Source organism: Puma concolor, chromosome B1 (assembly GCF_028749965.1).
Source record: "Puma concolor isolate L17-30 chromosome B1, mPumCon1.1.hap2, whole genome shotgun sequence".
Lineage (NCBI taxonomy): Eukaryota > Metazoa > Chordata > Mammalia > Carnivora > Felidae > Puma > Puma concolor.
Genome location: NC_141670.1, coordinates 106,284,654 through 106,311,891, shown reverse-complemented (window position 1 = coordinate 106,311,891; position 27,238 = coordinate 106,284,654). Strand labels below are relative to the sequence as shown.

The 27,238-nt window shown below is 36.9% G+C and overlaps 1 long non-coding RNA gene across 2 annotated transcripts; it reads right to left on the bottom strand.

Annotated features, from left to right (window-relative positions):
- LOC147581796 (uncharacterized) lies at nucleotides 1-27,188 on the bottom strand. Of its 2 annotated transcripts, XR_015250278.1 has the most exons (5): nucleotides 26,983-27,188; nucleotides 26,896-26,946; nucleotides 21,783-21,887; nucleotides 999-1,084; nucleotides 1-121 (listed from the first exon to the last, which is right to left on the bottom strand). It is a non-coding gene; the product is annotated as an uncharacterized LOC147581796 (long non-coding RNA). The 2 variants fall into 2 exon arrangements; XR_015250279.1 differs by lacking the exon at nucleotides 999-1,084.
- Between the last annotated feature and the right edge of the window lie 50 nt (nucleotides 27,189-27,238).

Genomic DNA, 27,238 nt, shown 5'->3' with positions numbered 1-27,238 from the left:
TCCGTGAGTTTGAGCCCCGCGTCGGGCTCTGGGCTAATGGCTCAGAGCCTGGAGCCTGCTTCCGATTCTGTGTCTTCCTCTCTCTCTGCCCCTCCCCCGTTCATGCTCTGTCTCTCTCTGTCTCAAAAATAAATAAACATTAAAAAAAAAAAAAAGAAAAGTAATGCCCTTTGAGTATTTCAGTCCACTGACTTCAATCTTTGTTTGATTAATTCAAACTATTAATTAATCAATTAATTATTCACACTATTGATTAATTAAGTATGGTATTGATAGAAATGACATAATACATAAGAGACATTATTAAAGAGCCTAAGATTAATACCAAAAACACCAAAGCTATTGAATAACGCAGTGTGTTAAGCATGACAGAGCAGAGTCTGCAAGCTATAATTTGTAGTATATTGTTCACACAAGAAGTAATGATGGGGGGGGATTTTATTGATGAATAACTGTCTTAGTCAGATGAATAACTGACCTAGTCAGAAGTCATGTGCAATGAGGTAATACTATAAGAACAAAACAAACTGATGCATTTTAAACTATTGCCTGATAAATTACATGGAAACCTAACAGAAGGCAAACTTTTGACAGAGTATCTTTGTATTTCCTAGATTTACAGAGCAATTCTCTCTGAATATTAAATAACCACATTTTTCAAAGTTGTACTCCTTTCTTAGACTGATTGCTGGAGGCAAATTTCAGATTACTTTCTAACACTTCTGCTGGAGGAATGTATTTAAAGCAAAGAATTTATACTAATCAAATATCCATCTGTCTTCTACATAAGGTCATTCAAACCCTCCAGAATCTGTTTTAAAACATGTACATCCTTTTACTGGGAACATTAATTATTCCTCCTCCAAATTAGGACAAACATGCTAATTATCCAGGAGTCAAATGGGTCTCAAATACACAGATTTCATATTCCACTATCATTAAAAGCCCATGAAATGTCCCTCTCATTTTATATCATTATTCTTTCCCCTTTGTCTTACTCATTCTCATTTACATTGTCCTTCCCATCAGAGATGTTCACACCAGCATACTCAGTATATGGCCTTAGGCATCTGAAAATATATCCCTGAGAAATCATAGATGGTTTTCTATGTGTATATGTGTTTTGAATGTACATAAATTGTTTTTCCCTACAGAATTCATAATTGTATTTCTAAGATCTATTCCCTTTGCTATATATAAAGATGGTTAATTACTTTTTATGGCTGTATTGTATTCCATTGCATGTACACACAACACATCGTGATTATCCATTTCTCTAGGGACAGAGAGTAAGGCTTCCTGTAACTTCTTGCTAATACAAATAATGCTCTGCTTTTATCCTCATAAATATCCCCTTAAAGACTTGTACACAGTATAAACCCAGATGGGGGAATGATACATATATAGAAAATACTGATAATTAATTTCACTAAATAGTAAAAGTTTATTCTCCCACAAATAGTGAATGAGATTTCTCATTTCGGCTCCTTCTAGTCAGCACTTGGTATTAGCTGACTTTTTAAATTTTTACCATTTCTATGTTGCTTTATTTTGAATTTCTCTGATTTCAAGTGAAGTTAAGCATTTCTTCACATACATATTGGCTATTTAGGGTTCCTCTTCCATGAATTATCTATTTTTATTCCTTGTCCAATTTTTGTTTATTTCCTTGCAGATGTGAATGGGTCCTTGGTATATTCTATCTGTTAATCACTTTTCAGTTTTACATTTTGAAAACATCTTCTAATCTGCCACCAGTCTGTTATGTTTATCTATCATGTTTTCTTTGTATAGAAATAACTAATATGATCACATCCATTGATCTCTACCACCTACCCTTAAGTTCTGTACTTTTTAAATCTTATTTGGGGTACCTGGGTGGCTCAGGCAGTTGAGTGTCTGACTTCGACTCAGGTCATAATCTCACGGTTCATGAGTTTGAGCCCCATGTTGGGCTCTGTGCTGACAGCTCGGAGCCCAAAGCCTGCTTCAGATTCTGTGTTTCCCTCTCTCTCTTCCCTTCCCCTGCTCGTGCTCTGTTTCTGTCTCTCTTTCTTTCAAAATAATATAGGGGTGCCTGGGTGGCTCAGTTGGTTAAGCATCTGATTTCAGCTCCGGTCATGATTTCATGATCTCATGGTTCATGGGTTCGAGCCCCATGTCAGTCTCTGTGCTGACAGCTCAGAGCCTGGAGCCCACTTTGGATTCTGTGTCTCCCTTCTCTCTCTCTCTCTCTCTCTCTCTCTGCCCCTCCCCCCATTCATGCTCTGTCTCTCTCTCTCCTTAAAAATAAACACTAAAAATAACAAACATTAAAAAAATTTTTAAATGTTTTAAATTTTATTTAAACATCCTTTCCCACCCCAAGTTTACAAAGATAGTTCACAAAGATATATTTTAATAACTTTATATGTTACCTCTTATAGTTCGGTTTTTAATCTATTTGGAGTTCATTTTTTAATTTGTTGTGAGGGTGGAATGTAAATTTGCTTTCCCTATCTACTGAACCATATACTAAATAATCCCTCTTTCCCCTCTGATTTGTAATGCTAATTTCTGCTATATTACACATTCTCATATATAACATGGGCTTGTTCGTTTTTGTTTTTGTTTTTTTATTGTTGCATCAATTTTTATCTGTGCCTATACCAGAACCATCCTGTTTTCATTGCTGTGCTTTTATAAAATGTCTTAATACATCCAATAGGACAATTTCTCTTTGTTTGGCCCATTATCCTTCCAGTTCCTATTGGTCCAGTTCCTGAAATTTTCACTAAAACTGCATTGAATTTATAGATGAACTTATGGAGAATGGTATTTTCACAGTGTTAATTTTTTCCTACCCAAGAACTTGGCATTCTTCTCTTTTTACCTAGATCTTGTTTTATGTCACTTAATACAGCTTGAAAAGGTCTTTGCGAAGTGCATTCTTTATTAGGTTATATCCTATGTACTTAGCAGTTTTTGTTGCGATTGTGAGTGAAGTCATTTTCCATACTAATTTCTAGGTCGTTGCTGCTGACATTAAACAATGTTTGAACGCTTACATGAAACTTAAATATATATAAAATATTTATAAAGTTTCTTATCTAGTACTTAGTATTCACTATTATTATAGTTGTTGTTGCCTATTATTGGTCTTGCATCTCCACAGTATTTCTGAACTCTATTAGTTCCAGTAGTTTGTCTATTGATTCAACAGGGTCTTCTCATAGAAGATCTAATAATCTGCAAACAGGGACCGTTATCCATTCCATTCAATGCTTATACCTCCTATTTTTTCTTTTCTTGTTTTATTAAGAACCCCTTACTAAACTGAATGGCATCTGTGCTAACAAGGCTTTCTTTCCTGTTCCTAATCATAAGGTGTCACATATTTGCCCCACTACATTTGCCAGGAGCTTTTTGCTAAAAGCTTTTATCAAATTAAAGAAATCATCTTTTAGGGGCGCCTGGGTGGCGCAGTCGGTTAAGCGTCCGACTTCAGCCAGGTCACAATCTCGCGGTCCGGGAGTTCGAGCCCCGCGTCAGGCTCTGGGCTGATGGCCCAGAGCCTGGAGCCTGTTTCCGATTCTGTGTCTCCCTCTCTCTCTGCCCCTCCCCCGTTCATGCTCTGTCTCTCTCTGTCCCAAAAATAAATAAACGTTGAAAAAAAAAAAATTAAAAAAAAAATCATCTTTTATTTCTATTTTTTCTAACACTTTAAAAATGTCATAAATGGATGTTAAACTTTATCAAATGCCTTTTCTGTATATATTCAGGTAATTTTGTTCCTCTTTAGGGCATTAATGTGCTAAACGATATCTTTTCTGGTGATGACCTTCCTTACATTTCTGAAGTGAAACTTATATTACCATGTTTTGTTTATTAAAACGTCATTGAACTCAGCTAATATGTATTCAGGATCTCACATTGTATGCATAAGGGAAATGGGCTAATAATATATTTCTTGTATTGTCCTCACCACTGTTGGTCTGAAGATTATAATTAATGAAATAATTAATTTGAATTGAGACTCAAAATGAGTTGCACAGCTTTTCCATGTTTTTTTCTGGAATACTTCATATCAGCTGGAATTATCTTTACCTAGAGAGTTTTAAAGAACTCAAACTTTAAAACTATCTGAGCCTGTGGAATAATTTTTTCAAACTCATTCTAACCCCTTTGTAACATGTAGAAACTGAAAGTAAAATCTACATATTTCAGATTCCCTGGCAGTTAGGATTTCTCAATGTGATTTAAGTTCTGACAGTAAGATTCATGTGGGAAATTCTGATTCAAGATTGGGTCATGTGAAAACAGGGTACAGTGCATTCATTTTTATGGTACAGATCGTGGAGGTAGAGGTGTTAGACTAAGGCCAGTAGTGCTGGCAGCAAATTCCTGATCAGAGTAGTCATCATGGTTCTTTTAGTTACCAAGTTCTGCTGGGTTTTTGAGATCATTCTTGAAAGTTCAGCCAGAGTCTATTATGTCCGTCTTTCCAATAATTCTGTGGTTTATATACATTCCTTAATAAACCCTTTTCAGATTACATTAGAGTGGATTTGCTTAGCTAAAATTAAGAACCTTAACCATAATTTAAAAAAAAGAACCTTGACCATAAAAATTGCACTTAGACTGGAGGCCTGGTGAATGATTAAAAATCTCTTTCATGGTTAATGGGTGATCCAAGTTTTCTATTTCTTCTCAGGCAAAGTTTACTGGGAAATTAATTTTTTTCGTTTAGATTTTCTTTCTTTTTGTTTTTTTTTTTTAAATATTTTATATTTAAGTAATCTCCACACCCAACATGGGGCTCAAACTCATAACCCCAGGATCAAAAGTCACAGGTTCCACCAACTGAGTCAGCCAGGTGCCACTCATTTAGATTTTCAATATTATTGCTATACAGTTCATAGTTTTCTGCTATTTCTAAAATCTCTATTTTTCTACAGTTGATTTTCTTTTTTGGAGTCAAGTTTTAACTTACAGTTGCTTTCCCCTTCCCCTTCCCCTTACTTTTCCCCTTCCCCTTCCCTTTCCTTTCCTTTCCAAGTTTATTTATTTGGGGGGTGGGCAGAGTGAGGGAGAGAGAGAGAATCCCAAGCAGGCTCCACACTGTCAGCACAGAGCTCAACATGGGTAATCTATCTCACAAACTATGAGACCACAACCTGAGCAGAAATCAAGAGTCAGACGCTTAACCAACTGAGACACCCAGGCACCCTTAACTTAGTCTCTTTTATTTCATTAATCACCTTTATCAGATATTTTATTTTTTTGTTTGTGTTTTGTAAAATTTTTTTTTGAGTAAACTCTACCCCCAACATGGAGCTTGAACTCATGACCCCAAATTCAAGAGTCCTATGCTCTCCTGACTGAGCCAGCCAGGCACCCTGATGTTTTACTTTTTAAAATCTCTTTAAAGAAATAAGGTTTTGATTGTTAATCATCTCTATTGATTTCTTTCTTTCCTACTGACTTTCCCTTATTTGCATTATCTTTTCCCTTCTGACTTGTATATGTTCATTCCACTGTTTCCTTTTCTAGTTCTTTGGGTTTAATGCATGCTTTATTTTCCTCAATCTTTCTTTTTTTTTCTGATAAGTGTATTTAAAGTCAGTCATTCAGCTTAAAGAATTTCCTGATTTCCCTTATAATTTTTTCCTCTTCTTTTTAATCCAAGGGTTGTTAGTTATTTTTAGTTTCTAGACTTATGGGATTTTTTATCCAGCCACTTTTTTTAGTGTTTAGTTTTAAATTGTTAAATGATGAAAGAACATAATCTACATTACATGGATTTTTTGAAATACATAGAGCTTTCTTTATGACTTAATTTTTGGTTAATTTTTGTGGATATTCTATCTGGGTTTGAAAACGCAGCTGATCCTTGAACAATGCAGGGGTTAGAAGCATTGACCCTTCATGCAATCAAAAATCTGCATTTAGGGGCACCTGGCTGGCTCAATAAAAAGAGCATGTGACTTCTGATCTCGGGGTCATGAGTTCAAGCCCCATGTAGAGATTACTAAAAATAATAAATAAATAAACTTCTAAAAATCCATATACAAATTCTGACTCCCTAAAAACTCAATAGCCTACTATTGTCCTGAAGTCTGACTGATAACAGTCAATAAACACATTTTATATGTTATATTTATTATATATTGTATTCTTACAATAAAAGTAAGCTATAAAAAAATGTTACTAAGAAAATCATAAGGAAAATAAAATATATAGTACTTTACATGTTGTTTTGAAAAAATTCACTTATAAGTGGAACTGTGCAGGTCAGACCTGTGTTGCATGGGTCAACTGTAATATATGTTGTCTGTTGAGTGTAAGATTCTATATCTTCATTACTTCATTTAAATTTATTAATGTTATAATTTTATATAATTTTGATTTCATTGTTGGCTTGTTCTATTAGTTTTTAGAGGGATGACTCAAAACCTCCAGCTTCAATTGACTTACCGATTTCTCCCATACTTTTTTATATATTTCAAACGTACATTGTTCCTAATACATTCATATCATTATTTTATTGCTATATTGCTGTTTAGGCGGAGCCTGAGTGGCTCAGTTGGTTAAGCATCCAACTCTTGATTTCAGCTCAGGTCATGAGATTGAGCCCTGCGTCGGGCTCTACACTGACAGCATGGACCCTGCTTGGAATTCTCTCTCTCACTCTCTCTCTTTCTCTGCCCCTCCCCTACCTCTCTCTCTCACAGTAAATAAGCTTTAAAAATTTATTTTTAACTTTAATTTTATTTATCCTTTTATTTTACAGAGAGGGAGAGCACAAGCTGGGGAGAGGGGCAGAGGGAGAGAGAAAGAATATTAAGCAGATTCCATGCTCGGTGCAAAACCTGACATGGGGGCTTGATTCCACAACCCCAGGATCATGACCTCAGCCAAAATCAAGAGTCAGAGGCTCAACTGAGCCACCCAGGCACCCCCGAAAATTATTTTTAACTTCAAATTCTATTTTGCTATCATGGACTTTTTTAAAAGGGGATTGGTTCTTATATGTCTGCTACATCTTTTTCTATCCTTTAACACATGATCTTCATAAATATATTTGAGGTAGGTTACTGAAATTTTTCCCCCCACAAAAAGTCACAGGGTGGCTCAGTCAGTTGAGCATACAACGTCAGTCTAGGTCATGATCTCGTGGTTTGTGGGTTCAAGCTCCATGTTGGGCTTTGTGCTGACAGTGCAGAGCCTGCTTCCAATTCTCTGTCGCCCTCTCTCTCTGCCCATCCCCTGCTCACATGTGCGTGTGCGCTCTCTCTCTCTCTCTCTAAGATAATAATAATAATAATAATAATAATAATAATAATAATAATAAAATAAACGTTAAAAAAAAAAAAAGAAAGGACGCCTGGGTGGATCAGTCGGTTAAGCATCTGACTTCAGCTCAGGTCTTATCTCATGGTTTGTGTGTTTGAGCCCCATATCAGGCTCTGTGCTGACAGCTCAGAGCCTGGAGCCTACTTCATATTCTTTGTCTCCCTCTCTCTCTGCCTTTACCTCGCTCTCGCTCTCCCACTCTCTCTCAAAAATAAACATTAAAAAAAAAAAAAAAAGAAAAGGTAAATGGGCAAAAGGGGTAGTTAATAGTACCTTGGGCTGTGGCCAACTAATCTTTGACAAAGCAGGAAAGAATATCCAATGGAATAAAGACAGTCTCTTCAGCAAGTGTTGCTGGGAAAACTGGACAGCGACATGCAGAAAAATGAACCTGGACCACTTTATTACACCATACACAAAAATAAACTCAAAATGGATGAGAGACCTAAATGTAAGACAGGAAGCCATCAAAATCCTCAAGGAGAAAACAGGCAAAAACCTCTTTGACCTTGGCCACAGCAACTCTTACTCAACACTTCCCGAAGGCAAGGGAAACAAAAGCAAAAATGAACTATTGGGACCTCGTCAAAATAAAAAGCTTCTGTACAGAGAAGGAAATAATCAGCAAAACTAAAAGGCAACCAACAGAATGGGAGAAGATATTTGCAAAGACATAACAGATACAGGGTTAGTATCCAAAATCTATAAAGAATTTATCAAACTCAACACCCAAAACACAATTCAGTGAAGAAATGGGCAAAAGATGTGAATAGACACTTCTCTAAGAAGACATCCAGATGGCCAACCAACACATGAAAAAATTTTCAACATCACTCATCATCAGTGAAATACAAATCAAAACCACAATGAGATAACCACCTTCACCTGTCAGAATGGCTAACATTAACAACTCAGGCAACAACAGATGTTGGCGAGGATGCAGAGAGAGAGGATCTCTTTTTCACTGCTGGTAGAAATGCAAACTGGTGCAGCCACTCTGGAAAACAGTATGGAGGTTCCTCAAAAAACTAAAAATAGAACTACCCTATGACCCAGCAATTGCACTACTAGGCATTTATCCAAGGGATACCGGTGTGTTGTTTCAAAGGGGCACATGCACCCCAATGTTTATAGAAGCACTATCAACAATAGCCAAAGTATGGAAAGAGCCCACATGTCCATTGACAAGTGAATAGATAAAGAAGATGTGGAGTATTACTCGGCAATCAAAAAGAATGGAGTCTTGCCATTTGCAACTATGTGGATAGAACTAGAGGGTATTATATTAAGCAAAATTAGTCAGAGACAGACAAATATATTACTTCACTCATATGAGGACTTCAAGATACAAAACAGATGAACATAAGGGAAGGAATGCAAAAAGAATATAAAAACAGGGAGGGGGACAAAACATGAGACTCTTAAATATAGAGAACAAACAGAGGGTTGCTGGAGGGGCTGTAGGAGGGGGGATGGGCTAAATGGGTAAGGGGCATTAAGGAATCTATGCCTGAAATCATTGTTGCACTATATGCTAACTAACTTGGATGTAAATTAAAAAATAAGTTAATTAAGAAAAATAGTACCTTGGGCTGTCTGTTTTTAGAACACTTACATAGGTCTTACTCAGCTCAATAATGCTTTGTCTAGGGAATTTTTGGTTTCTTTCTTTTCCAGTTGTACTTGGCCAAGCACTAAGATTGGAACAGAAAACATCTCGTTTTGTCCATGTTGACAATGATATCTCAGTATCTACAGAATAATGGGAAACCATTAGAACTCTCCTTTTGGACTGAACCAAATAACACACCTAAAAGGACTCAGTCACAAAGCTGATCTGGTTCACTATGAGCAGAAGGTAAGGGCATAATTTCTCATCACAGCTTTGGAAATTTGCCTAAGAGTTGGTCACTGTGACCAACCTCTACCATCAACTCCTATCATCTGGAAACTGTATTCTGGGGAACTTCCTTCAAGTTTCCCAGTCATCTTCATCAAAAGGATGTTAAACAGACAACTATGCCACTGAGCCAATCTTAATGAAAAACTTAAGCAGGTCTGAAAGCTAGTCAGATGTCATATATCAACTGGAGTTAACAGAGGCATTGTAATCCAGGTCATATGTCCAACACTGGAAGAATTAGAGGTACTTTCATCTATGTCAGCAATGTTATCTATGTACACAGTCTTTCTAATGATATTCCTTGGCAGCTTGAGACTTCATTATTCCCTAGGATATTTAGATGAAAGTCCCTCATGCTCCTATTGATAGCATCTTTCCTTATTCCTCTTGATGACATTCTTTTGATTTTGTTAGACTTTGGCTCTAGTGCATGTGGCTTCCCTGAAGTCTGCAGCACTGATAGGGAAGGATTGGAAATGGTGCATAGTGAGCTTGTTGCTGTTGTAAGATCTATCCTTGATCACACTGAGAACTGGAGTTAGCTAGAAGACCTCTGAATGGCCAGTCAGTAATGAGATGGGAGAGTGAGCTCCCCTTTTAGCAGTTTTGGCTTTGACAGCAAGGGGCATGCTCGGTCTGACAATTACTGTATTTAAATTCCTTCTCAGTGCCAATTTGTCATCAGCTTGCAATCTCCTATTTTTGTGTTTTTTTGTTTTTATTCTTTTTGTTTTGTTCTTTTTGAATGCATACATGTATGTGCTCTGGAGGGGGAGAGGGGCAGAGGGACAAGGAGAGAGAATCTTAAGCAGGCTCCATGCTCAGCACAGAGTCTGATTCGGGGTTTGATTTCACAACTGTGAGATCATAACCTGAACTGAAATCAAGAGTTGGAAGCTTAACCAACAGAGCCACCTAGGCACCCTGTCAATCTCTTGTTCATAACACTGTCTCCTTTTATTCAGGCAGTCCCAATAGTTTTATTGATGTGTTCAACAGACTTTGAGGTACTTTTCCATGTAAATCATTGTTTCTCAGAGTTTGAAGGCCTTATATATACCAATTGATGTGCTTCTAGGAGTGGGAGCTCTGAAGAGAACTTTTCTGATGTAGAGTTCAACCTCAATATTGAGGTTTCCAGAAAGCTTTGGTAATCATCTTGACAACAAATATGGTTAAATTGAGCTTGACAGCAAATATAGTTAAATCGAGCTGTAGGTTCCAAATGCTCAGTAAAGGTGCAGAGAAGTGCTGTGTACTCTAGTGGGGATACAAAGCTCACCCATGTACCTCTCTGGGAAAGAAAAGAGTCTCTTTTAGGAAATGTGTTTCATAAATTGTTGTATTTTTTAATCCAATTTGAGAATTTCTGTCTTATAATCTGTGCATTTAACCCACTGATATTAATTGAAATTACTGTGATTGAAATCTTTTGACACACCTTATTTACTGTTTTGCAATTACCATATTCTTTTCTTCCTTTTCTACTTCCCATAGGATAATGCAAAGATTATCTTATCTTTCCATAGGATAATGCAAAGATTATTATCTTCTGCTGATTGGAAAGTTACATATTGTGTTATTTTTGTTTCTTTGATCTCTTCCTAAAACTCACATGGTTAGACTCAATTTTCCCTACCAATTAATTAAGCTTACCAATATGTATGTCTTGTCCCAAACAAGATGAAACCTTAAATTAGCATATGCCCATTTCTTTCTGTTCTGCCTCAGCCCTTCACTTGGCCACATTGGTGTCATCTAGGATTTTTGTTCAAAATTGATATGGATATATTTAAAATTTTTCTTTCCCATTATTTTTTCTTGAATCAATGCTTAATTAACTGTTCACCTTTTAAAAAAGTATTTTGCTGTTGGGGCATGTGGGTGGCTCAGTTGGTTAAGCAGCAGACACTTGATTTTGGCTCAGGTCACACATCATGGGATTGAGCCTCACAATTCCCTCTCCCTCTCTCTCTGCCCCTCCCCCACGTGCTCTCATTCTCTCTTTCTCTCAAAATAAATATTAAGAAAATATTTTGTTGTTTTCTTTAGGATTTATTTCTCTCTTGATTCCTCCAGGAGTACTTTCAAGAAAGATTTTTGAGTGATGAACTGTTTGTCTCCTGGTACTGTTAAGCTCTCACATGTGAATGTAGTTTATCTAGAAGTAAAAATCTAGGTTAAAAGTTATCTTGCTAAAATCCTTTGAAATTAGTACTCCATTATTTTCTTGCATCAAGGTCCTGGGCAGTACTCTTTCCTGAAACTGTTTCCTTCAGCTTCAATTATCTAGCCAAAGAGTTGAGGTGAAGGGAATGGAGGGGAAGAATAAATGCTCAGAACATGGCCACCCTGCCTGCATTTGTTGCTATATGCTACCATGTCATTGCCCTGGCTGGCACTGAGCTGATGCCACTGTTTTTCTGCCCTGCAGAGGCACTGAGATGGGAAATGATTGGCCAGAACAATGTAGGAGAGGGAAAACGGCAACTCTTCCTCCAACCAAACCTCTATTCCTGATGCCTAGCCCTTTTCACCTATAAGCTGTCATTCCTTGCTATCACTTCCTTCCTTTCACTCCCCTCTCCCCTCTCCCAGACACACACATGCTTTTGTATTTCAAAACAGGTACATACAGCCTTAGAATAATTTTTTTTTTTTTTTAATATCCTCAGATGATTCTGAGACACTGAGAGGTATTTAAATGTTTGGAGCACAGATTAAGTTTATTTGCTCATGACTGAGCAGGCAATAATTGGACAAGAGAAAATGAGAGAAAGCAGCCACAGGAATATCTGAGACTGAGAAAGAATGAAATAAACAGCGAGAACAAGGCGGACCAAAAATCTGAGTAGGAAGCTTCCCAGAATGAGGTCCAAAGCATGTACCTGTTGTGCATTCACCATTTATCTTTATTATGAAAGTAGGTGGACTTGCTGGGTCTATGTCCATGAAGAACTGTAAAATCAACTGGATGGTCTAGCTACTTTTGATAGCCATTCTCTGGCTCAAATATAAGGTCTTTAAATCAACAGAGAACATGATCCAATCTTTAACCCTTTAACTAGATTTTAACTAGATTACTAGATTGAAAAGATGGATTGAAACTAGATTGAAACTCTCAACATGGAGAATGGAATACAGCCTTTTTGAGGAGTATGTCTGTCCTAATGGCATAGATGGATGAAGAGCAAGGTGTGTCTTTAAATCAAGGAAGAACAAATGATCAGAGATTTTGTAATAGAGGACCCAGGAAGCCATTATTATCAGGAACAGAGGAGGGAGGCTGTTAAGAGGGGACTAATAAGACTTAGAAGGTGAAAAGATCTACAAGATATACTGGGTGCTTCTTGGTTCTGAAAAATCTAGAAGCTAGGTTCCCATGATTCTGCTGATAGGATTTAATCAGAGCATTATTCCATTTTTACTAGTACTGTATCTAACCACTGTCGTTGTTCTACTCTCTCCCTTCCCCCACCAATCTCCTTATATCTTTCAGTTTGGAGATATTTACAGAATTTCACAGACTAAATTAGTTACCATTTTACGATGATATCTAACTATCTATTTATCCAAGTTTCTATCTACATAGAGACTGTCTTATTATTTTTTCTACCCTTGAGAAAATTCACCAAAAATAAATATTTTTATTTATTATTTTGAGACAGAAAGAAAGGAAGGAAGGGGTAGAGAGGGAGAAAGAGAATCCCAAACAGGCTTTGCACCATCAGCATAGAGCCCAACATGGGGCTGGATTTCATGAAATGTGAGATTATGACCTGAGACAAAAACAAGAGTGGAACACCCAACTGACTGAACCACCTAGGCACCCCCTAAATAAATATCTCTTAAAAGTAAAAGAATATTCAGTGATGAAAAGTGGCTAAATAAAGATAAAGGGGAAAAAATGTCCTTATCACATCACACTGCAGTGGTATACTGAAGGTGGCACAATCTCTGTAAGTTTTTTCAAGCCACTCCCCATTTTCTTTAATGTGAAAAATTCATTACTATGGTTTTAGATTTCACATAGCAACTAGGCTTTGAGAAATTACCCATGTCAAGTTTCCATGCAATACAAAGAAGAACATCCATAATTATCTGAAAAGAATATTAAAGTTTTAAAGGCTTAAATTTCTTTCCAAATACCTGCATGAGGCCAGATTTTCTTCATATAATTCAACTAAAACAAACATACCACAGCAAAATGGATGCAGAAAAAATACAAGAATCCAACCAACCTTTAATCCAGACATTAAGCAGATTTGGAAAAAATGTAAACAATGCCACTCTTCAAATTTTTTTTTTGTTTTGGAAAATAGTTATTTTTCATAAAAATTACTTATGCTAATATAAAATGGGATAGTTATTTTTAGATGAGTAAGTAAATATCTTAAATTTTTCTCAGTTTTACTTTCTAATGTTGTAAATAATGATTAATATAATCTTCACAAACATATATTGAGCTCTTTGAGGTCCCCAGTTTTTAAGAATGTAAAGGGGTCCTTGACCAAAATGTTTGAGAACTACTTAATTATTTCATTCCTTTTGAATTGCAATTGAGGAACCTGGAATACAAAATGGTTAGATGACTTGATCCAAGTTACAGAGCTAGGTCATTTACATGGTTTTAAATATTTGTTAACATTTATATGTGTACGTGTGTGTGTATATGTGTATATGTGTGTGTGTGTGTGTGTGTGTGTGTTTGTATATATACATTTTTTAACTGTTTATTTATTTACTTAGAAAGAGTGTGTGCACAAGCTGGGGAGAGGCAGAGAGGGAGGGAGAGACTCCCAACAGGCCCCACTCAGAGCAGAGCCTAAAGCCGGACTTGATCCCACAACCCTGAGATTGTGACCTGAGCCAAAATCAAGAGTCAGACACCTAACTGACTGAGCCACCCAGGCACCCCTATAACATTTTTTGTATTTTTATATTTTTATAAATATTTTTACAACTATTTCACAAAATACATTTTTTATTTAGCTTAATTCTCTCTTCCACAATAGTGCTCCTAGTTATAGTAAGATAAGCATAAGGCTCTTCTGACATTTTTTAACTCTTTCAAAAATTCCATAAAAGGCACCTTATGAAACTATGTATTTGAAGTTCCAGTTTCTTTGAAGAAGATTAATAGTATCATATTTTCAGAATCAGAGTTACATCTTGGAAAAGTCGACAATTCTTTTTCCAGTTCTATTATTTTGCTGAGTTCCACAGGATCTCAAGTAAATGAGTACTAAAAATATCAGGAAGTTTTTTAAATTTCAAATAAGGAATGTGTCTGCAAAGTTCTATTTATATATTCATATACATACAAAACCGTATATAAGTTTATGAGGCATATTTCATTGATTTTTCTACTAAAGTTTTGAGCCTATCCTGAGTTATCTAAGAGTCCTATTCTAAAAACACAATTAAAAATTATTTGAGACAATTTTTCAGTCTAGCTAAATTCCAAATTTATCTTCATTTTAACCACAACACAATCCCCAAAATTAATTTGTCACATGCAGTATAATCCCTCTAGTATCTCTAAGAATGTGGCATCCTTCATGGCATGGTCTTTTGATACCATCAAATAATAAATGTGTGCTCCACACTAATAGAGACACAAAATCACACAGTACTTGCAATAAATAGAAACTGTAACATAGCATCTTGATGAGGTAAGCTTGTGTTATATTCTTCTAACAGAACAAGAAACTAAGCTATAAAGGCCTGTTCAGACTTGCCTAGGGTAAATCATAGAATTACTGGTGAAGCCAAAGGATAGGAATTTCTACAGTTTTTGGAGCTTGTGACAACACAATGATGGTATTCTCTCTTATAGTTAGAATCAAGATATAGTTGAGATAATATTTTGCTCTACGTTATATCTGTGCACTTCACTCAACAACAAATAAAGGACATGACTTGGTGGCAGCATGAGTTGGATTTATCAGAAATCAGAACTCACTTTTCTTTATTCTCCTAATTAATTAGCAATATTATAAATAGTCCCTTCTGAGGACATATTGACTCTACTAGCAGTTGAATAGTCCAAAGGCAATTTGCTTTTTGGAAAAGAAATGGAAGTGTTCAACATTTAATAAATATTAATTGAGTGACCCCTATGTGTTAGGTATTTGAGATGTGATGAATATGATAGGCAAGGCCTCTGCTGTGGTAGATTACCTCTGAATGGGGGAAAAGTAAACATAACTTCAGCCAGTAAAGTACAAGATAATAAAACAGAGTGATGACACAAAATGACAAGAGAAAAGCAAACTTCTTTATATAGGGCCATCAGTGAAGGTGTCTTATAGCAGCTAACCTCTGAACTGTGGAGTGATTTGAATGAGCAGAAGCAAGGCCTACAAACAGTGGTGCAGGCAAGGCCAAAAGTGTGAAGGAGCTTGTTGGTGTTTGAGAGGCACACAAAAGGGAGCATGCGTGTAGTTTACAGCACCAAGGTGAGATGAAGGGAGGTCAGAAGTTAGTGCTCAGGATGAGGTCAGAGAGGCTAGGCAGGCCAGATGTGGCAGGTTCTCATAGGCTGTGGTAGAGTTCAGATTTTGTTCTTTGTTCTAAGCCTAATGGAAAACTTTGAAGGATTTTAAGTTAACGAGCTACATAGTATAATTTATAGTTTTAAATTAAGGGCAGGGGAGCACCTGGCTGGTTCAGTCAGTGGAGTGTGTGACTCTGGATCTCGGGATTGTGAGTTTGAGCCCCATATTGGGTGTAGAGGTTATTTAAAAAAATAAAATCTTTTAAATAAGTAAGTAAATAAATAAATAAATGGGAGGAAGAAGGAAGGGGAACCAGTTAAGTGAATGATGATGGTGATCTGAACCTGAGAGACAGCTGTAAAAATGGAGAAAAGTAGATACATTTAGGTTCTATTTTAGAAGTGCTTCTTACAGGAAATAATGTTTGGACACGGGAGGTGAAGGAAAGAGTGAATGTATTTATTTCTACACATAAAATGTTAACTACTACTTTACACCGAAAGTACAACCCATAAAAACAAAACTTAGATTTTATCAAAATTAAAACCTTCACTCTGTAAAAGGCTCTGTTATGAGAGGAAAAATAAAGTATAAATTGGTAAAAAATATTTGAAAGCCATATATCTGACAAAAGACTGATACCTAGAATAGATACAGAACTCCCAAAACTGAACAGTAAAAAACAAACAATCCAGTTAGTACATGGGCAAGAGACATGAGGAGTCATTTCACCAAAAAAGATACACAGATGGCAAATAATCATGTGACGTTCAACATCATTACTCACAAAGGAAATGCAAATTAAAACCACTGTATGTGTATGTGTGTGGGTGTCTTGGGACGAGTAAAATAATAAATAGTGACACTGTCAAATGCCAGCAAGGATGTGGAGAAACTGGAGTACTCACACAATTCTGGTGGGAATATAAACTGATACAGATGCTCTGGAAAACAGTTTGGCAGTTTCTTTAAAAATTAAAAATGCAACTACCATACAATGCAGTAACTGCACTCCAGGCATTTATCACAAAGAAATGAAGACACGCATTCATATAAAAACCTCATATGAATGTTTATAGTCACTTTTTCTTTTAAAGTTTACTTATTATTTATTTTTGAAAGAGAGAAATCATGTGTGTGCAAGCAGGAGAGGGACAGAGAGAAAGAGAATCCCAAGTAGGCTCCACACTGTCAGCATGGAGCCCAATGTGGGGCTCAAACTCACAAACCATGAGATCATGACCTAAGCAGAAATCAAAAGTCAGACGCTTAACCAACTGAGCCATCCGGGTGCACTCCCTCATCATCGTTTTAATGCACAATAACAAAAACTGGAAACAAACTATATGTCCTTCATCAATCATATCATCAGACATGTTACCGCACATGAATGATTAAACAGATTACGGTACATCCAATTCATGGAATACTGCTCAGCAATAAAAAAGGAACACACTGTTGACACACACAACAATCTGGATGAATCTCCAGAGAATCATGTTGAGTGTAAAAAGATAATCTCAAAAGGTTACACACTGTACTATTCCACTTATATAATATTCTTGAAATGACAAAATGATAGAAATGGATAACAGATTAGTGGTTTCCAGGGGTTGAGGAGAAGGTGTGAGTGGGAGAGAAGTGAGTATTGCTATAAAGGAACAACATGAGGGGCCCTGTGATGATGGAAATGCTCTGTCAATGTCAACATCCTGGTTGTGATACTATATTACAGTTTTGAAAAATGTTACCTCTGGGGGGAAACTGATAAAGGATCACTGGATCTCTCTGTATTATTTCTTACAACTGCATGAGAATCTATAACTATCTCAAAATCAAAGTGTTTAATATATATAAAAAGTTTAATTTACATACACAGAAGGACATCTTCCACTTAATGTAAAACAGGACTTGTGGAAGCTTTGGCTAAGACCCCAAAAGAGTAAATACTACATTCCAAAGTGAAGATCATAACCACCCTGTAAAGATTTGTACGAAAAAGTTGAGGATAATTGGATGTAAGACTCTGAATGACTTCACCCACTTCAAAGGTCTCAAATGACTGAGAATTAAAGATTGGAGGAGAAGGTTTTCAAGAATCACTGTTGTTATGCTGTGATAGCATCCTTCCTCTCAAGAAGAGAAGTAGATGGTAGTCCCTCTTCATCCTAAATGAAGAGAGAAGCTTTAAGGAGGCCATTAGCAGAACTTGAGGTCTGGGGGACATGGGTGTGTTTACTTCCCATTTGCAAAATCCAGAAAGCTAGAGAATAGCTGGGTAGTCCTCAGAGGCCAGAGACATGCAGGGGTAACATGGCTGTTGTTGAGTGGTAACTCTGTAACAGGATTTCTGCTTTTCCTGAATCCCAGCAATAAAATCCTATTCCCAGAGTTTGTTGGGGCAAACAATGTGATTTCCCAGTGAACCAAATGTGTACCACTCACTTAAGAAAGCCAGCATGGAGTTTTCTTAGGTCCTGCTCACACATGGCTAAGATGGGTAAATAGTTCTCTGCAAAAAGGGGGAGCCTGGGTGGCTCAGTCGATTAAGCATCCGACTCTTGATCTCAGCTCAGGTCATGATCTCACGGGTTTGTGAGTTCGAGCCCCACATTGAGCTACACGCTGTCAGTGCAGAGCCTGCTTGGGATTCTCTCTCTCCCTCTCTCTCTGTCCCTCCCTTGATCACTCTCTCTCTCAGAATAAATAAATAAACTTAAAAAAAAATAGTCTTCTGCAAAAAGAAGCTAAGTAAATAAATAAAGCCAAGGACCAGAAGGACAACATGCATTAGCTCTTGTTATCAGAACCCACAGGGAGAGTGGAGTGGGTCTTGGAAGAACCCATGAAAATGCTCATGAGAACAAGAGTCTATTTTAAACATCTGCCAAGTCCAGAAAGTGGCAATGCTAGATCAAGAAGACAGTACTAGTTTAGTAGGAAATTTTCCTGTAAGCTGCTTCCAATAAAACTCCTCTGTCCCCACACTACAACCTTGGGAGGGCCTGTAGGCCTAACCAAGATGGAGTTGGAGTATCCTTGTGGAGAAAGAGAAGCAGCAGACTATACTTTCCTTTCTCTACCTCATGGACTGATAGCTTTAGGCCTGCAACTCGCCTGGAGGTGGGCAAGGAGAGAAGCCTTAAACTCAAAAGCCAGAATTAAATTTTGACCTTATACTGTTATTGTTAAATGGAGACTGAAGCTTTAACATATAACTCTTCCTAATACCTAAGAATGACCAGAAAAAAACATGAAAACTGCTTAAATTTTCATCCAGGGATAGGGGAAGAACCAGCCTCCTGGAAAGGCTAGCAGAAGAAAATAATTAATTTGTTTGATGAATGAATCCTTATTCAGTATTCTAAATACAAAAGTACTGTTCCTATACATTTTAACAATTTTTCTTCCAAATTGTCCTATTACCACATATACATATGTGCATATATGTGTGTACACATGAGTACAGAATTATGTACTTTTTCCTCCTACTATGAATATCTGTTTTCAGCAAAAACCAATCTAGACTTAGAAATAGATGTGGGAGAGTTGCTTCTTCATAATATGATTTCCAGTTTTTCTGAATTATTTGACTTACTCAACAGTAAATACAGTACTACAAAAGTGAAACGGTACATTTTGGCTTGAGATAAGTCTTACCATATGCAAGGTTCAGTTTTTAGAAGAATAGCAAACCATTTTAGTTAGAAATTTAAATTAGAAAATAGCTACTATCCAGGGTGAGAAAATGTCCATGTTTTTCCCCTGAGTAAAGATTTTCAAATTTTTGTGGCCAATGGCCAAAGCTGTATTTCTTTGCTAAATTTCACCAGGATCAACATGCTTTGATTTATTGTACATGTGATCCATAAATGGATGGGAGAAAAACATTAGAGATAATTCAAATCAGAGTGAATTCTGAATAACCAATGACTGGCCAGTAAACACTAATTCTGCACATTCCTAGGTCATCTGACATAAATGCCCAGAGGAGAATCCTGGGAATGGAGAATGAAGGGTGACTCTAACAATTTCTTTTTGATGCACTCCTTTATAATACGAAACAGATTTAGCATGTTAGCCATCATTTGCTTTCAATATCTTCATTAGGATTGCCTTTTAATATTCATTTGAAACAATTCTTTGCAATTCAGAAATTTAATTCTAAATATTATAAAAACTACAGTATTTGCATTGGCTACAAAAATATGTCACATGCTTTAAAGAATGTATACCACTAAATCTATTTTTACGGTGTTTAGTATAAAGTTACAAAAATAATTTTTAGTATTTTTCTAATCCAAATTTCTACACTACTACCTTTCTTTATAATAATAATTTTTTTAACATTTATTTATTATTGAAAGACAGAGAGACACAGAGCGTGAGCAGGGGAGGGGTAGAGAAAGGGGGAGACACAGAATCTGAAGCAGGCTCCAGGTTCTGAGCTGTCCGCACAGAGCCCGACGTGGGGCTTGAACTCACAAACTGCAAGATCATGACCTGAGCCGAAGTCGGTCGCTCAACCAACTGAGCCACCCAGGCGCCCCAATAATAATTTTCTTTAATGGTATAAAGTTCAATAGTACTTTGTAAATTCTGAAAAGAGATCTTCTACCTTTTCTTTTTTTAGTTATAAAATAATAGAAATATCTTAAATCCCAAATAGATCATGAAAAATATAATCAGTATTTCATGATGATATTATACCGTTAATCTCTCTTTATATGTGGGTATTATTTTTGATTCATCACAGAGTACACTTTCTCTTTCTAATTGTTTTTACCATTTCAAATTCTGGAGGGAGAGAATACTCAATTTCAAAGTAAGAATTAAGTTGTAAAAACAAATTAAAAACAGCATAAGGCTATTAATTTGAATGAGCTACATCATAAAATTTCATATTCTTTTAAGAACCACAGAATAAGAATATGATGTGTTTGTTTCATAAACAATTTCATCTATGTAAATAATTTTATAGTAATCTTCTTAGAGAAAAATTGTACATGCTCTTATATATATTTCACTTAGGCAAGTGTTTAACTCAACATTTTCTATAATACTAACAGATACAGCGACCTATTAAAGAAAATAAATTATAAAAGAGATAAATTAGGAAAAAACTACTTTAATTACAAAGGGATATTTACTTACTTAGTCTTCTATCTCACAGATCTTTAAAATAGTTGTAATTTTGGGGCGCCTGGGTGGCGCAGTCGGTTAAGCGTCCGACTTCAGCCAGGTCACGATCTCGCGGTCTGTGAGTTCGAGCCCCGCGTCGGGCTCTGGGCTGATGGCTCAGAGCCTGGAGCCTGTTTCCGATTCTGTGTCTCCCTCTCTCTCTGCCCCTCGCCCGTTCATGCTCTGTCTCTCTCTGTCCCAAAAATAAATAAACGTCGAAAAAAAAAAAAATTAAAAAAAAAAAAAATTAAAATAGTTGTAATTTTAGTGTATTTAAATAAGAATTGATTTACAGGAAATGTTTCAGAAAATGTGCACAAATAATAAAAACTTTTATAGAAAGTAGTGCTCTATATGCATTCCTTCCTAATTATAAGTAGTTTTAAAGCCTCTTTCTTTTCTTGATACTTTAAATGCTTTAAAATGTAATGAGCATTAAAAAAAACCTATTACAATACTATGTAGAGTGAATTAAAAAGAATTTCTAGGATTAGTCCACTTGTTGGAAGAGCATTTCCCTTCATTTGGATTTTGTTGTATTTACCTCTGATACAGTTATTTTGGTCACAGCAATAAATAAAGTATAATTGGTATCAAAGATATATATGCAACACTGTCAAAACTCTGAGTCTTTCCTTTATCTTGTCTTTTTCCCTTTTCCATTAATCAATTTAGAGAAAAAGAAATATTTTCTACATTTTACCTTTCGGTTTGCTCTTTACTTGCCTATTTTTGTCTTTTAGTACCTAATGGATACAATTTATGACTGCCTTCCTTTCCCCTTCTCATACAACATTAGCTTATGCTCTACAGTTCTATGTTGTTATTTTTCTAAGTTTCTCCTAGTTGTCATGGGGAATTACCTTGATGCAATGGTGGCCTCCAAGTACACTGCAAGCCAAGCTATCCCAGGGGTCACAGAACAGACAGGCTCAAAGACCAAATGGAGATTCTCAAATCACGCATCCCTTTAAAGCAAAGAGGAAAGAGATGGGGTAAGTTACCACACTTAGGTTGCAAGTGGGAAGGACTACACTCCATGAATCCCAAGTTATTCAATGTTTATATGTGTACGCTCTCCCTGTGTGTGTGTGCATGCATGCTATATCAGCCTTCCTCACTGATGAGCTGGGGACAGACTAACATTTAGGCAGGGAGGTCAACAGAGAGAAGGTGCGTGGGGCCAGTGATAGACACTTGTTCTGCAGAGAAGCAGTGACAAATATTCTTGTCCATAGCTGCAGTTTGCCAGTTAGCCTGCCAACAGTTATAGGTATCATTAGCAATTCTTAGGCAGAGTACATTTGGGTCCAGAATATAACCATGGATGAACCACGTAAGGGTAACACTGATGAGGGATAGAAGCAGAAAAATGTTCACCTTTAGCCCAGATGGCTAACCTATAGGCTGCATAATTTCGATAAGGATCAAATACATGCTGGTTGATACATCCTTAAAGGGTCTCATGACTACCTGTAAATCTTACCCATAGTTAATATTGAACTGAATGATAAGCACCACAGAAATCTTGCAAGAGCAATTTTATGATTCAAAATTTGAAGACATTTTATGATCCAATATGCTCTGCAAGTGCCCCCACCCCTTGAGCACTAAGCATATAACCACCAGCTTCATACAGCAAAAATGCAGCTCTTTCTACCCACAGGTCCTATCCCAAAGCTACTTAAATTAGAGACTGTAAAACGTCTTAAAAATTCTTTCTGGACCATGATGCTCAACGATCCCACAACAACATGGCTGTCAGCCTAGAGATGGCATGATCATAATTTGGTTTTTCAATCCCTTTCTATCTATAAATAACACTTTTGCTTGTTCCATCATATAGTCATTTAGTCTATTTAGCTTTACATCTATCAGTTACTTAATATCTATTTTTAGCACATCTTATGAATCCCGCCTATGTCTCACGACTACTTGCTTATTATCTATACTTACCACATCCTATGGGATTCATCCATTCCATTCTGTGCTCTCTAGCAGAACTGATTTTCTCCAATAACACAGCAAATTAACATTACAATAACCAAAATTTAAATAGTTTTCTTCATCTATTCAGTGAAATGTATTGACATTATAAAGTCTGTATTATTTTACTCTTTTCACCTTGCCTTTTCTCACTTTCCTGTCAGTTTTGGTCATTTTGACCAAACAATTGGGTGTTTTGTGCAAATTCCCCAAATAAATCAAGCTTATTCAATTCTCCATACATTTCCATTTGATAATGACATATAGTTTCTGAAATGTATCTCTTCTTACTTTATACTCCAGGAAATCAATGCTTTAAGATGTTTTTATGTAATCACAATACTCTTTAAAAAAATCTATTGACAAGTGATAAGAAAAACAATCTTCACTCCTGTTTCTTACGTAGTCCATGTATGTGACAAACAAGGCTTGTAAAATATTCTCTTGTGCCACAGATGCACTGGATCTTAGCAACTGAGTACAAAAAAATACACAGACTTGGAAAGTTTCTGCACCTAATGGCAATGAATGAATTTCCAACAATGATGTAGACACAGAATGCTAACTGGCAGTCTCCTATCCCTCCCTAACACAGCTACTCACAACCAATCTATCCAACAAAGCTCAGGTAAGTTAGAGAGAGTTAGCCCTAATCAACAGGTTCATCAATAAGCATCTATTGAGTGTGTTCTTTACAAGGCACCGGGAGAAAGCAGAAGTTATCACCAGATTCTGACATTCATTTTACCGTTAGTGCTTTTCTAAGAAGTTCTACTTACCAAATATTGTAGTTTTTAAAAAGTCATTTTGGAGCCTCTCTCTTTAATTTAGGACAATTTTTCTCTTATTCAATTATAAATTCATAAAAAGGACAAGAAAGAGGCATGTTTGGGGAAAAAAGACAAAACTTTATATGCCTGAAAGACTGGGTTCATACAGGAGAACAGAATGAAGCTGGGCAGGGTGGCAGAGGATTGCTTAGCATGTTATGCCAAGTGGTTTAGATTTTGAACCCCTTGAACCTAAACCTGTGCTGTCCAATATGGTAGTCATAGTCAAATATGATTAATTAAACTTAGTCAAAATCAAATAAAAAGTCAGTATCTTGGGTACACTAGCCAGGTTTTAAATGCTCAGTGGATACATATGGCTAGCAGCAACTAAATTGGTTTTGAGGTCAAATATGATTAATTAAACTTAATTAGTCAAAATCAAATAAAAAGTCAGTATCTTGAGTACACTAGCTAGGTTTCAAATGCTCAGTGGATGAATATGGCTAGTAGCAACTAAATTGGTTATGAGGTAGCACATTTCTATTATTATAGAAAGTTCTATTGGACAAGTGCTGCCCTAGACATTGAGGAAACATGTAAAAATTTTGAGCAGAGTTGGAAATGATAAAATCATAGTTTTCCAAAAATCTCTGGGAAGAATTTGATAAACTGGAAAATGGTAGGGCAATTAGGATATGAACCAGGACACATATTATTCATAGGTTGTGGTTGACTATTATGTGTGTTGGTGTTAGGGCTGGCGTCAGGGAGAATGCTACAGTCACAGAGTAGATATGGAGGGTAAAGGAGAGGCACAGTGCTTCTTATTAGGGAAAATGGGTGGAGATGTGTATACAAACATACATATATATATATATATATATATTTTTTTTTTTTTTTTGAGAGGACAGGGGTGGATGATGAATTTAGGCTATATCCCTGTGAAGTTTGAGATTGTGAAGGACATCCTAGTAAGATATACAATAGGACGTTGGATATACAGGTTTTGAAGATTCATTCTCAAGGAGTTTAGGAGGATATACATAAATTGTTACATCGATTTCTCATTACTTCCTTAAAATAAGTATCTACAAGTAATTTTTTTTTCAAAAAGTATAAATTATATGTGGAGACTTTCCAAATTTCTTCTTCCTCCTTTCCCCACAACACACACTCCCTGGAGACCTTTAGGTTGCCGTGATAAACAGATATTACTGATAGGCATGTACAGTACTCTACGGGTGAGCTGATGTGGTCTGGAGTTTTAAAGTTCATTGGTAGGGAGAAAGATTTCAGAGTCATATCCCTTTATTTGTAAAAACTACAACAATCCTCCACTGGATTCCAACGGCTGTGTAAATACTATAAAGTAGAACATATTCGCATCTTTATAAGTCTGAGTGCCAGGCAAGAATACAGAAATCATTCTTAAAATTCTAAACAGACAGCATTTGCTATGGGGAAGCATTAACATGGGAGCTGAAGGCTAGAAGAGCAAAAAGGGGAAAGTGAGATTAAATTAGAAATTCTTAACTGCTGCAAGTGGCTACCACTTCTAAAGCTGGTAGAACAGAGGGTGGGGGTGGTGTTATCAAAGTAGAAAGCAAACTCAGCGCTGGGGATGCCACATGAGGATGGGAAAAGGGAAGACAGACCCACCAAGGAGGGGCTGCTACAACTGGCTCTGGGACTTTTTAAGGGCACAGATATTCCCCTGGAGACCAGAAGCAGAGAGTGAGAGGAAATGAAGAATAACAGCTTTCCGTGTTCCACCTTTTGCTTTTCTGCCTATGCTTCCTCTTGGAAGAATCTTACAGAACCATTTGACAAGGTTGAGAAATGTAGTTTTCAGACTCACACTCAGGTCAACTATGATCACAGAGCAGAGTTTAGGTGCATATGGGGCTCAAGGACCACAGGCAAATGACCTACACTGCACTTTGCCAGAAAAAAAAATAGTAAATTCTACAAAAACAAACAAACAGCAACAACAACAAAACAGACTTATTTGGTTTCTAGTCTTTGATAGACTTTATAGACTCTAGGGTCTATCACAGTTAAGTGCAACTTAAAATACTCAGTAAATATGGATAAATATTTGAATGAACTGATGCCTATTCCTATCCTGTTAAATAATTCAAATCAGTACTCAAATGATTGGCAGGAGATGCAACTGATTTTAAAGAAACACTTTCATTCATATGTACAAATTAGTACTGTCTTTTAAAGTACTGGCCACTTGAAAGTTAATATACTTTCAAACAGTGTTGCTATTACCCAAGGGATTTTCAGAACACGTCTGAAATTGCCATTCAGAGCTAGTTCTTGAGAAACACAGGATAATTAGTAGAATCTAGTCCTGCCCACTTTTGGCCTCGTCTGAGTCACCTGGTTCTAATCTGGAGGATTTAATAAATTTCCAAAAGAAAACTCACTCTCACAGAATAAAGACTTGTTACTAATGGTGGTAAGTACTTGCCACCATTTCCAATTAAACTTGAGGCAACATGATGTCTTAGTCTACTTCTGCTGCTTTGAATTTGGAATAAGACGACAAATGTGGTGGATAATAATAGTAATAATTTAAGACTTTGGCCTTTGTTGCTGTTCTACGGAGAATCCCCACTGTGCCCTGCCCACCCTCACCCTCCCTAATTCCAGTAGGGTGTTTCTATATCCCAGGGTTATTTCCAGCTAAGACAAATGTATAAGCACAAAAGTGGTCCCCTAGTCTCTGACGTCTAGGACATGAACCAAGACCACATTTTACTATGCTCCACCTACTTCCCTAAAGGGAAGAAACCATATAGTTTTCCATACGCCGTATCCATACGGCATTATGATGAAATAGGAAACTTCTCAAGAGCTAGTGAGGTAAGGATCACAGGTGGTTCCCAGCTTGAAGGGAAACATAATAATAAAAATCTTAAAACATCTCCATGGTGCTACGTGCCAGGCCCTTTTTATTCTTTCAATCTTCACAGTTTTGTGAGATAGGCATTTATTATTCCCATTTGGCAAATGACAAAGCTGGGACTCAGGAGGCGATTAACTAGACAAGGCTATTCTCCTAGTAAAGGATCGTCCAGGGTTCAAACTTCGCACTCTGCTTCGAGTTTGTGCTTCCAGTGAAAGACTGCTATCTGGCAATTTTTAAACCGTCAGTACTGGCAACTGGAGAATTAATGGAAAAAAGAATTAACGAAACGCCCCACACCTCGTAAACAGTGCTGATACACCACAAAAGAGAACGCAAGCGAGAGGTGGGCTGAGGGTACCACCTCAGAGAGACACGGTGCCTAACCTCAGAGAGACACGGTGCCTAACCTCAGAGAGACACGGTGCCTAACCTCCGAGTGTCTTCCGAGACTCCGCCGCCGCCACAACATCCCTCATTGGGCCCCTTCCTGGCGGCGCCAAATCACGGGCGTCCAGAAAGAGGTGGGACTTCCGGCTAAGTCGAGCCAATCCTGGCCGCGCCGGAAATACCTATTGAGAAAGGGCTAAGGGACATCCTGCTGCTTGAAGGTCCTGGCGAATCTTGTTCCACAGACTCCGGT